Source organism: Tachyglossus aculeatus, chromosome 5 (assembly GCF_015852505.1).
Source record: "Tachyglossus aculeatus isolate mTacAcu1 chromosome 5, mTacAcu1.pri, whole genome shotgun sequence".
Taxonomy (NCBI): Eukaryota; Metazoa; Chordata; class Mammalia; order Monotremata; family Tachyglossidae; genus Tachyglossus; species Tachyglossus aculeatus.
Window position 1 is genome coordinate 17745630 of NC_052070.1, and position 13554 is coordinate 17759183.

Below are 13554 nucleotides of genomic sequence, written 5' to 3' on the forward strand. Positions count from 1 at the left end.
AACAAAACCTCAGATAGCACTGCATCCCAGCGGAAAACTGGGCATCAGTTGCTGATGACAGACCTGCATGGCACACTACTATCAAGAAGAGAGTGGCTTGGAGAAGCAACATGTTATAGTGAATAAAGCACAGGCATGGGATGCAGAAGATCTTGGGTTCCGATCCCAGCTCTGCCACTGTGTGACTTTGGGCAAGTCACTTTACTTCTCTGTGCCTAAAATGAGAATTGAGACTGTGAACCCCACCTGGAACAGGGACTCTTTCCAACCTGATTACCTTGTATCCACCCCAGTGCCTAGTACAGTGCCTGGCCTATAGTATGCGCTTAACGAACACCACAATTTATTATTATTATTATTATTATTATTATTATTATTATTATTATTATTTCTTTGAGCAAAAGATTCACATGGAAAGACCGAAAAGGAGCACCAAACATCAAATACAACAACACAACACCTTTTTGTGTGCCCACTGTAGCCAGGACTGTGGCACACTGTGTAACAAGAAGGGAGTGGCTTTCTTTGGGCAAAAGATTTGCATGGAAAGACAGAAAAGGAGGCAAAAGAGAAAACAGGACAAGGTGCTCCAATTAAGTACAACACAACAAGGGACAATCTTTTTGTGTGCCCAGTGTAGCCAGAACTGTGGCATTGGCTTTTTCAGCCACAAACTCATTTGTAGGTGAACTTCACCATCAGTAGTGTCTTCCTAAAAAACAAAAGACAACTCTATACATTGGTCTTTCCGGCCCCATTGTCGCACACCATGCTGTCAGTAGTGGCCCTGTTGAATAGGAAGGACAGCGCTATATATACTTATAGGAAAGGGGCGTTCAAAAAAGGGCTTCTTAGTGAGCATCTGTAATGGAGTCTGTCTAATTCTACCTTTTCTCTACCCTACTCCCCGGTCGATTTGCATTTCATCCACCCCTTCCCAGAACTGAAGAAATATGGCAGCTGAGAGGCTGCTTGCCTTTAAGACAACCTGAGGGTTTCTTCCACCCTTGACCTTCTTGCCTGTTATTCAAAGGACTTGCGTGCTTCCTCGGGAATGGATTTGACCTGTCTCTAAGTCTCTGAAGTTGACAAGAGATGTTCCCCTTTTAGGGAAAACGAATACCTTGTCAAACAGGTATACCTGTTAATCAGTGGTATAGATTGAGCTCTTACAATGTGCAGAGCTCTGAACCAATTTCTTGGGAGAGCATAATACAAGTAGAGTCGGTAGGTGCAATCCCTGCTCCCAAGGAGCTTACTGGGTAGTGGGGGAGACGGAGATTTAAAAACATTACAGATAGGGGAAGAGGCAGATTCTGAGTATCTAGACATAAGTGCTGTGGGGGTGGGGTGACTATCAAAGTGCTCAGGTGGTGGAACGGTTAGGTTTGGAGGTCTAATGTCCATTTCATGGTGAAGGGACCACCAAGAAATAAAAATTACAGGTTTGGAGGGCAGGATCCATCTACTTAACATATTTGCTACCCGATATGTGTCCTTCATGAATTAAGTATGAGATAGGGATATGTGTGCTTGTTTACACTGACTAGCTGGGTATTCATTAAATCAATGCTAGGCTCTTGCATTTTTTTTTTGCCCTGAAGCTCTCTGCATTAGGAGGGCTTTAATTGCAGGTGGAGGCTCCACTGTGAGTCTCCCAAATCCAGGCACCTGGTGCAGATGACAGGGTCCCTTGCAGCCCCCTCCAGCAGGGTCTGGGTACATCTGCCAGGGCCTGTCATTATCTGAGGCTTTCTTGTCAAAACCATGCAGCCCTTGAAGTGTGTGTGTTCCGGCAAGGGACCCTCGTCAGCTTCCTTGGCACCTGCAGACGGCTGCACACCTGGCATTTAAGTGGCACAGAAATGTGTTGTGATTGTTTTCCCTCTTTAATGAACCCACTGGAGGAACATTTAGCTTTTTATCCAGGAGCCTGTTACCCAACCATTCACATGTGCTCCGTTTGCTCAGAGATTCAAAAACTCAGTTGTGTTATAAGAATCCATCTGCCAGAAGCCTTATAACCAAATCTGCAGGACTCCCTAAGGAGACTTTTGCTCTGGTAATTTAAGCTAATGATTTCTAAACATATTTAGTCAGTTTTATGAAGACCTCATTAGAATGTGACTGTTTATTAAAAATCCAAATGAGGTCTCACAGTCATTTAGGAAAATTATGGTTGAGTCGCTGTGAACCATTCTGATAGAAGGTGATGAAATGCTTTGTCGCTAATAGAGGTTGGGCAGGGGACTGAAAGAAGATGTTAACCTCTTTTCAAAAAGCTAAGCAGAAAAAAGATCTGAACAGAAATTATACAATTGGGGAATTGTTCTGCCTTTCTTTTCACAATCATGTCTGGAGTGACATGGAAAAGGGATAATGAGTAAACATTTCTTCTCAGAATCTGCTTTGCAAAACACAAGCTAGGAAGGAGGTTAAGGCTCTAGTGGCTCAGGCACTGTTAAGAGATTTCCCTTTCCTGAATTGAAAGTTCTGGATTTGGGATGAGGGAAGTGGGGATCTAAGGGGTAGGGCTGCAGCAAATGGGAAGTGGGAAGGGAGGAGGTAAAGTTATTATCTAGACTGTGAATCCCATGTGGGACAGGGACTGTGTCTGTCCTGGTTATCTTGTATCTCCCCATAGCTTAGTACAGTGCCTGCAAAAGAAAGTGCTTATCAAATACCATTAAGAAAAAGCTAGCATGATTTTCCAAATTTATAATCATAAGATATTGGTAACTGATCATGCTATCTAGATAGGTTATGTGTTTCTTCAATCAGTGGTATTTATTGAGTGCTTACTGTGTGCAGAGTGCTGTCCTAAGTACTTGGAGGAGTATAATACAATAGAGTTGGTAGAGATGTTCCTTGCCCGCAAGGAGCTTACAGTCTAGAGGGGGAGACAGACATTAAGATAAATTAACAGATATATACAAAAGTACTGTGAGACTGAGGATGGAGTGAATATCAAGTCCATAGGTGACGCAGAAGGGAGAGGGAGTAGGGAAATGAGGACTTATTCTGGGAAGGCCTCTTAGAGGAGATGTGATTTTAATAAGGCTTAGAAGGTAGGAAGAGTGTTGGTTTTTCGTATGTGAAGTGGGAGGGCATTTCAGGCCGGAGGAAGGAATGAGCAAGGGGTTGGCAGCAATAAATCAAGATTGAGATATATTCAGTCGTAGGTTGGCATTACAGGAGTGAAATGTGCATGTTGGGTTATAGTAGGAAATGAGTGAGGTAAGGTAGAAGGGGGAGAGATTTTTTGGTTGAGTACCTTAAAGCTGGTGGTAAAGGGGTTTGGTTTAATATGGTTGTGTTTCCAAACGATGAAAATCACACTCTCTAGATTTGTACATTCAAAGTGGCTTTTCACAGTGGACAGTATAGAAAGCACCTTGGGGAAAAGCCGATTTATTGAATAGGACTGTTGGTGGTCGGCCAGTTCTCTCATCCACTACTCAGAAGTGGCAGCCAAGGCACCAAAGTCATTTAGGGAAATTTGAAAAAGATTGTTTTCTTTCCTATTGAAATTTAAGCAGATAATTTCCTCCCTTGAACTGCCGCTTCTACCTTCCCCAAGACTTCAGGAAATGGGTTTCCAGAGTTGCAATTTCTGTATCTGAGGGAACTGACCAGTTCCAATAGAGCTTCTGCAACTCAGCTTCCCACGAGGGTTAGAAGTGAATGGTTTAGAGAGAAAACTTTCCCACACAGTGAGGTGGAATTTTGTTTTCCAGTGGAAGATTTTATGGTGGGGAGGGGAAAATATGAAATTGAATAGAAATCTGATACCCATCTGAAGTGTTGGATATCTAAAGGTTGTTCACAAAATACTCAACCCTGGAGGTAAGTTAGTTATTTGTTAGGATTACAAGTGTCTTGTCTTATGCTGTTGAGTTGTCTCTGACCCAGAGCAATGCCATGAACACATCTCTCCCAGAATGCCCCAACTCCGTCTGCATTCGGTCTGGTAGTATATCCATAGAGTTTTCTTGGTAAAAGTATGTAAGTGGTTTACCATTGCCTCCTTCCGTGCTGTAAATTGAGCATCCACCCTTGAGTCTCTCCCATGCCGCTGCCACTCAGCACAGGTGAGTTTTGACTTGTCCCAGATTGCCTTCCACTCGTTAGCCACTGCCCAAGCTAGGAATGGAATGGGTAGGCCTCTGCTTGACTCTCCCTCCCATAGTCGAGACTGGTAGAGTACTGGAAACTCTCCAGGTGTGACCCTGAGAAGGGGAGGATTTCACTAGTTCTCTGAAAAATCAGTCCATCAATGCTATTTATTGATTGCTTACTCTAGCTTTCTCTTGGGAGAGTACAATACAAATAGACTGTGGTGACTGTGTCACCAAGTTATTAATAATGATAATAATTATGATATTTGTTAAGTGCTTTCTATGTTCTGAAAACTGTACCAAGAGCTGGAGTAGATACAAGATAATCAGGTTTGACACCATCAATCAATGGTATTTATTAAGCACTTACAGTATGCAGAGCACTGTACTGAGGCACCTGAGAGTACAGTTCAGCAGTTCTTGTCCCACACGGGGCTCAGTCAGTTGTATTTATTGAGCACTTACTGGGTGCAGTGCAGTGTACTTAGTGCTTGGGAGAGTACAGTGTAACAATATAACAGATACATTCGCTGCCCACAACTAAGTAGGGAGAGAATGGATTATTCAACTCCATTTTACAACAAGGTCACACAGCAGGCAAGTAACAGAGCCAGAATTAATACCCAGATTCTCTGACTCCCAGGTACCAGTTCTTTCCACTAGGCCACGATTAGGGTTTAGGAGTAATTGGGGAGAAGTATACAGACCACTTCTCTCCCCATCTTAAAAGCTGAATTAAAAATCACATCACTTCAAAAAGCCTGCCCTGACTAACCTCTCATTTCCCCACCCTATTCGCCTGCCTCTCTACCGAGTCATATGTGCATTTGGGTCTGTATCCCTTAAGAACGTGTTACCCCACTGTCAGTCCCACAGCACTTATATACATATCTTTACACTCTGCTATTTCCCCTATCTGTAATATATTAATAATTGGAACTTGTTAAGCACTTTACTATGTGCGAAGAACTGTTCTAAGCCCTGGGGTAGATACAAGGTAATCAGGTTGTCCCATGTGGGGCTCACAGTCTTAATCCCCATTTTACAGATGAAGTAACTGAGGCACAGAGAAGTTAAGTGACTTGCCCAAGGTCACACAGCAGACAAGTGGCAGAGCCTGGATTAGAACCCACGTCCTCTGACTCCCAAGCCCATGGTCTTTCCACTGAGCCACACTGCTTCTCCTAAAAGAAGCATATCTTCTCTTAAAAGAAGCATATCAAAAGTATAATACCCTTGCTATCCCTGTTTTAAATCCATTAAGTTTTAACATCTTTCCCAAACATTTCTTCAGGTGGCTTACCTGAGGACAGCTTTGTATTCACTTCTATCAAACAATGGTATTTATTTAGCACATACTGTCTGCAGAGCACTCTACTAAGTTTTCTTTTTAAAAATTGGTATTTGTTAAGCACTTACTATGTGCCAGGCACTGTTTGAAGCAGTAGAGTAGATGCAAGTTAATCAGGTTGATCACAGTCCCTGTCACACAGAGGGCTTGCAGTCTTAATCCCCGTTTTACAGATGCGGTAACAGAGGTGCAAAGAAGTTAAGTGACTTGCCCAAGGTCACACAGCAGACAAGTGGTAGAGCTAGGATTAGAACCCATGTCCTCTGACTCCCAAGCCCATGCTCTTCACTAGGCCACACAGCTTGGGAGAGTACAGTAGAGCAGATATGGTAGACAGTTCCCAGCCTACAGTCCTAGACAACCCCAAATCATATGCTACTTCCATTTTTTCTATTTTTTTTGCCCATATCTGGATCCAGTATGAATTGGGCTTTGTACAAAAACATTCTGAATTGACTGCAAATTACCTAGGACTCCTAGCCATAGCCAAATCCAGGGCTGTTCCAGTGGAAGGATTCTGCAGTATCAACACAAATCTCAAGGTCAGACTAAGAACCACTCAGAATATTCATTCCAAAGATCTGTGGGTTATCTGTCAACTCTTTAATATTCTCCACCCATCCAAACTAGCAAGATGACAGAACCTCCATGGGCCTGCTTTTCTTGGCCACCTTTTCAAACCCTGCTGCTAGCATAGAGCCAAACCTTAACACTGCTTTGTAAAAATGGAACCAAGATCCTCGAGACTCCTCATTATCATCCATATCTGCAGTAGCCCCAGCATTAAGGCATCTGAACTTGGCTCCCTAGTCAGCTCACCTTATCACACTCACTTTGTTCTCAGGTGTTGTCCTAGGGGCATATGGTTCAGAGGTCACCTGCTTTCATGTCTCTCTAAAGCTTTTAGAGTGAAAAACCAAAATGAGTAACAGATGGGCAAGTGCACCTTGGAATGAAGGCATAATGGACTGAGAGATTCCATTGCATACCCTGAATAAATTTGTATGTGGAGATGCAGTGTGCATCTGTAGCCTGTTGGCAGGATAATTGGATTCAATATGGGATGGTCTCACAGCTCCAATAGCCCTACATCTCTGTTCTGCTCATATGAACATTTGAAAATTTTTTTCTCCCCTCTTAAATGACTAACATGTAGTGTTCTACTATAATTATCAGGTGGAAAAACAGCCAGTCTGCTCTCCCCGCCCCCCCTTCCTCCTTTTTTTCTCTCCGCTCTCCATCTTCAACATCTAATCTCCCTGCTCTGTCTCCCTCCCAGAGGGTGTGGTGAGAATTAGTCAGTGAAACAAATGTGTGTGAAAGCAGGGATCCAGAAGTAATAATGAACCAGACAGTGTATCTGTGTTGCTGCACTTCTGAGCTTGTAGATTACCAGAGTGGCAGGAAATGAGATACCTGTTTAATAACAAACATCCATTAATAAAGAAAGTATTATATGAGATAAAAAGGAATTTCCCCTCTTGGCTCACAGAGAACTCATCATTATCAAGAAGAAATTTTCTGCCTCAGAGACATTTCCTGTGGAACTGTACATTGTGGGATTTACTGGAATTTTTGTGGTATTTAAGCACTTACTATATGTCAAACACTGTTCTAAGCTCTGGGATAAGTACAAGTTAATTAGGTCAGACATAGTCCCTGTCCCGCAAGGGGCTCACATTCTAAGTAGAAGGAAGAACAGGTATTTAATCTCCATTTTACAGTTGAGGGAACTGACTATAAGCTTGTTGTGGGCAGGGAATGTGTCTGTTTATTGCTGTATTGTACTCCAGCAAGCTCTTAATACAGTGCTCTGCATACAGTAAGTGCTCAGGAAACACAATGGAATGAATGAGGCACAGAGAAGTTAAGTGACTGGTCCAAGATCACACAGCAAGTAATTTGGCAAAGGCAGTCTTAGAACCCGGGTCTTCCGACTCCCAAGTATGTGTTCTTTCCACAAGGACATGCTGCTTCTCTTGCCCAGTCTGTTGAGATCAATGACTTACCCCTTCAGAAAGTGACAAACCCTCACCAGTCTAGGAACTCCTGCAGGAAGAGTGAGGAACAGGGCAGGATCTCCAAGTAATGAATTTCAGTGTGGTCTGTCTTCCTGCTGTTGAGCTCCCTTGCTCACCTTGGGCAAGGAAGTTAGTCTCCCCCTTATTTGGGCCTTCAAGAGGAAGGACAATAAATTGAAAACTGGGGCTCAACTCCTGGACAAGGAAGATTGGCTGGCTGGCAGCTGGGCAGATGTAGACATATTTTAAGAAATGGTAGAGAGTTGGTTGTTGGGATCAGGGCCGGGACCAACAGAGAGCATGGCAGAAACCCAGCCACACTGGTTGCAAAACCCCTTTTTTTCATTTTTATGTTATTTGTTAAGCACTTATTATATGCCAGGCACTCTACTAAGCCCTGGAGTAGATACAAGCTAATAGGTTTGGACGGAGTCCCTGCCCTACATAGGGCTCACAATCGTAATTCCCATTTTACAGATGAGGCAACCGAGGCCCAGAGAAAAGTGACTTGCCTAAGGTCATTCATTCATTTATTCAGTCGTATTAATTAAGTGCTGACTGTGTGCAGAGCATTGTACTAAGCCATTGGGAAGGACAAGTCGGGAACATATAGAGACAGCCCGTACCCAACAATGGGCTCACAGTCTAGAATGGTGAGACAGACAACAAAACAAAACAAATAGGTATCAATACTGCCGGAATTAATAGAATTATAGCTATATATACATCATTAATAAAATAGAGTACTAAATATGTTCAAATAAAATAGAGTAATAAGTATGTACAAATATATACAAGTGCTGCGGGAAGGGGAAGGGGGTAGAGCAGAGGGAGGGGGGCGACGGGGAGGAGGAGGAGAGGAAAAAAAGGGGGTTCAGTCTGGGAAGGCCTCCTGGAGGAGGTGAGCTCTCCATAGGGCTTTGAAGGGAGGAGGAGAGCTAGTTTGGCAGATGTGTGGAGGGAGGGCATTCCAGGCCAGAGGAAGGACTTGGGCCAGGGGTTGACTGTGGGACAGGCAAGAACAAGGCACGATGAGGAGGTTAGCGGCAGAGGAGCGGAGTGTGTGGGCTGGGCTGTAGAAGAAGAGAAGGGAGGTGAGGTAGGAGGGGGCGAGGTGATGAAGAGCCTTGAAGCCGAGAATGAGGAGTATTTTGCTTGATTTGTAGGTTGACAGGCAACCACTGGAGATTTTTGAGGAGGGGAGTAACATGCCCAGAGCGTTTCTGTACAGAGATAATCTGGGCAGCAGAGTGAAGTATAGACTGAAGTGGCAAGAGACAGGAGGATGGGAGATCAGCGAGAAGGCTGATGCAGTAATCCAGTCAGGGTAGGATGAGAGATTGAACTAGCAAGGTAGCGGTTTGGATGAAGAGGAAATGGCGGGTCTTGGCGATGTTGTGGAGGTGAGACCGGCAGGTTTTGGTGACTGATTGGATGTGTGGAGTGAACGAGAGAGTGGAGTCGAGGATGACACCAAGGTTGCGGGCTTGTGAGACGGGAAGTATGGTAGTGCCATCCACAGTGATGGGAAAGTCAGGGAAAGAACAGGGTTTGGAAGGGAAGATAAGGAGCTCAGCCTTGGACATGTTGAGTTTTAGATGGCGGACAGACATCCAGATGGAGATGTCCTGAAGGCAGGAGGAGATACAAGCCTGGAGGGAGAGAGAGTAAGGTTGGAGATGTAGATTTGGGTGTCATCAGCGTAGAGATAATAGTTGAAGCCGTGGGAGTGAATGAGTTCACCAGGAGAGTGAGTGTAGATAGAGAACAGAAGGGGACCAAGAACTGACCCTTGAGGAACCCCTACAGTAAGGGGATGGGAGGAGGAGGAGGAGGAGCCTGCGAAGGAAACTGAGAATGAATAGCCAGAGAGATGAGGAGAACCAGAAGAGGATGGAGTCTGTGAAACCAAGGTTGGATAGCATGTTGAGGAGAAGGGGGTGGTCCACAGTGTCGAAGGCAGCTGAGAGGTTGAGGAGGATTAGGATATAGTAGGAGCCATTGGATTTGGCAAGAAGGAGGTCACTGGTGACTTTTGAGAGGGCAGTTTTGGTGGGGTGTAGGGGACGGAGGCCAGATTGGAGGTGGTCTAGGAGAGAGTTGGACTTGAGGAATTCGAGGCAGCAAGTGTAGATTACTCTTTCTAGGAGTTTGAAAAGGAATTGTAGGAGGGAGATAGGGCGATATCTGGAAGGGGCAGTGGGGTCAAGAGAGGGTTTTTTAGGATGGGGGAGACATGGGCATGTTTGAAAGCAGAGGGGAAGGAACCACTGGAGAGTGAGCGGTTGAAGATGGAAGTTAAGGAGGGGAAGAGGGAAAGGGCGAGAGTTTTCATAAGATGAGAGGGAATGGGATCCGAAGCTCAAGTGGATGGAGTGGCACTTGAGAGGAAGGAGGAGATCTCTTCTGAAGATACTGCTGGACCAGTGGCGGAGCCAGGATTAGAACCTGGGTCCTTTTGACTCACAGGCCCGGGCTCTATCCACCATGCCACACAACGGATTCCATCACCACTGCAGCTTTTTCCCTTTTTTATTTTTAAATGGAACTTCTTAAGCATTTACTAGAGGCAGGACATGTGTGAGGGATCTACAGCGAGATAAACGAGATTGAGGTACAGTGAGTAGGTTGGCATCAGAAGAGCAAAGTATACAGGCTGGGTTGGAATAAGAAATCAGAGTGGTGAGGTAGGAGGAGAGGGCAAGGTAAGTGAGTGCTTTGAAGCTGATGGCAAGAAGTTTCTGATTGATGCGGAGGTAGATGGGCAAACACTGGAGGTTCTTGAGGACTGGGGAAACATGGACTGAATGGTTTTGTAGAAGAATGATCCAGGCGGCAGAGTGAAGTATGGGCCGAAGCAGGGAGATGGCCAGATTGGGATGGGATCAGGGAAAAGAGCAATGAGAAGCAGCATAGCCTAGTGGATAAAACTTGGGCCTGGGAGTCAAAAGGACATGGATTCTAATCCCAGCTTTGCCATATGTCTACTGTGTGACCTTGGGCAAGTCTCTGGGTTCATCTGTAAAATGAGGGTTAAGACTGTAAGCCCCATGTGGGTCATAGACTGGCCCAACCTTGTATCTACCCCAGCCCTTAGTACAATGCTTGGCACATAGTAAATGCTTAACAAATACCATTTAAAAAATGTGATGGGGAGAATGATGCTAGGAAAGGGTTTTGCAGAGATGGGAGATGTTACAGAGCAGGTAAGAACATTTGCAGGGAGGGAGAATTTACAATAGAGAAAGGGATAATGATATGGGAGGATTGAAAGTGACACATTACAGAGGAAGGTGTGAGGCCTTGAATGTTTGCCTTGAGTTAAAAAATACTTGATCCCAGCTCTGGACAGGAATTTCACTGGGTAATTATGCAGGAGTCATTAGAAATAGATCTGGTTGCAGTTAAGTGGCCAGTTGGGGAGAGATTAGCTTCAGGGAAGAGGGCTGGATCTCTGCAGTGAGGGGAAAGGAGACCTCAGAAAGTCTGAGATCAGTGCATCAAGGATAAGGGCATTTATCCACAGTGATAAAAGCTTCCAACTTTCTGGATTGACACTGAAACAGAAACCTTGATGTTTCAGGCTGCTGTCAGCATGGTGGACCTTTTCTTTTACAAAAGAGGAACCTGTTCCATTCTCTCTCCATCCAGTGTCAGAATCTTTCCTTATATTGCTGAGGGCCATGGTTTGGTGGTTTTAAAATCCACTAATCAGTGGAATAGTCCTATTCCAATCATTTTTTTTGGTAATGCTTAAGATGACAAAAAATGAAGAAAGTCAAAAATTGGCAACTTTCTACTATGTCATGTGCTCTGTGGATGCAGGTCAGGTTCATACCTTAAACTCACTGTATTGAGACTAGGCTTACCCCACCAGTAACACCAATAACCCCACCTTGAAATTTCCCTTTTGCTCCATTTGCCCATATGGCAAAAGAGCTTTTTTCATAAACCAGGATCTAAAACACCTGGATATCATCACCAGATTGGGTCAGACCAATGCAGAAGGTCGAGGTCACATCCAGGCCTCTTGAAATTGATCAATTAATCCATGATATATATGTAATCTTTAAGCTTGTTGTAGATAGAAAATGTGTCTACCAACTCTGCTGTCCTGTATTCTCCCAAACACTTAGAGCAGTGCATTGCACACAGTAAATGCTCAGTAAATGCCAGTGATTGATTGATTGACTAATTGAATTCTTCACTGGGCACTTACTGTGTGCAGAGACCTGTACTAAGTGCTTGAAAGCAGGAAGAGGGGTAACAGAGAAAGCAAGAATACATGAGCATAACCCAGCCATTAATCAATCAGTCAGTGACATTTATCAAGTGCCTACTGTGGCTCAGTGGAAAGAGCATGGGTTTGGAAGTCAGAGGATATGGGTTCTAATCCTGGCTCTGCCATTTTTCCGCTGTGTGACCTTGAGTAAGACACTTAACTTTTCTGTGCCTCAGTTACCTCATCTGTAAAATGAGGATTAAAACTGTGAGCCCCACATGGGACAACCTGATTACCTTGTATTCACCCCAGCACTTAGAACAGTGCTCGGCACATATTAAGCACTTAACAAATACCGTAATTATTATTCAGCACTTAGAATAGTACTTGGCACATAGCAAGTGCTTAGCAAATACCATCATTATTATTATTATTACTATGTGCAAAGCACTGTACTAAGCACTTGGGAGACTACAGTTTAGGAGGATTGGTAGACAGGGTCCCTGCTGTCAAGGAGCTTATAAATTCAGTGCAGGAAACAGGCATTACAGACAGGGGAAGCAGTAGAATATAAAGTTATGTACATAAAGGATAGAGCACAGGCCTGGGAGTCAGGAGATCATGGGTTCTAATCCCACTTCTGCCACTTGTCAGCTGTGTGACCTTGGGTAAATCACTGTGCTTCTCTGTGCCTCAGTTATATCATCTGTAAAATGGGGGTTAAGTCTGTGAGCCCCACGTGGGACAGGGACTTTGTCCAACCCGGTTTGCTTGTATCCACCTCAGTGCTTAGTGCAGTGCCTCACACATATTAACTGCTTAACAACTATGAGTTATTATTATTATTGTTGCTGTTATAATTATTATAATGTAACAAGTGTGGCAGAGGTGGAGAGACTATCAGATGACTTATGGGCTACAGATCCAACAGCTTAGGCAATGCAGAAGGGAGGGCAAATAGAGTCGGAGAAGTGAGAGGTTAGTCAGGAAGGGCTTCTTGGAAGAAATTATTTTAGTAGGGCTTTGAAGATGAGCACAAAGATGACCCTATTGTGCCTTTTTCACCCTTTAAACAAGAAGTTGGAATTGAAAACTAATGCCTGGCTGCAGTTCTTTCCACCTCTACAGTACTTTGTCCTTACATACCTGCAGCATTTTCTAATTTGTCTCTTGCTGTTTTTACTTTCCCAAGTCCCTGCTCTCTAAAAGTCACCCTATCTCTGGTTACTGCCTTCCAGGTTGCTCTTCAAACTGCTATTGTCTGCTTCACTGTGTAGGAGTAGTAACGCTATATAGTGAGCATCTACTGAGTGCAACCCATTGAACTAAGGGCTTAGTTAGGAAAGCAAAACAGAAGCAAAAAAACACATTCCATGTGCCCAATCCAATATGGGGAGTCAGACATGCGCATTGTTTTGAAAAGTGGGAGCAGAAGGAAAATCAGGCACTAAATAGGAATAGAATAAGTATGCCAAGATCAAACACCAGAACAAATAACTGAATGTTCAGTTGAATGTACGTATGTACCTAACTGCTGAGTTTTGGGGTGGTTGTTGGGTTGATGTGACTTGGGATGCTGGGAATTAATTGGGGAAGGCTTCTTGCAGGGTGTAAGATTTTAGGAGGACGATGACGTTATGAGCGAGAGGATCTGGGTTTTAAGCCTGGCTCTGTCACTCCTTGCTCTATGTCTTTGGACAGGTCACAACTTCTGTACCTCAGTTTCAGTAAGTTGTATTTATTGAGCATTTACTGTGTGCAGCACACTCTACTAAGCACTTGAGAGACTACAGTATAACTGAGTTGATTAACCTGTTTCCTGTCCACAGCAAGAATACAGTC

General features: G+C 44.1%; 1 protein-coding gene and 1 non-coding gene across 11 annotated transcripts in view; one reads left to right on the forward strand and one right to left on the reverse strand.

Moving 5' to 3' along the window:
* The window catches only part of PTPRM (protein tyrosine phosphatase receptor type M), an 892842-nt gene that overhangs the window by 831210 nt on the left and 48078 nt on the right, over positions 1-13554 (forward strand). The window lies entirely within an intron of this gene.
* LOC119929198 lies at positions 4102-4239 on the reverse strand. Its single transcript, XR_005451334.1, has one exon. It is a non-coding gene; the product is annotated as a small nucleolar RNA SNORA7 (small nucleolar RNA).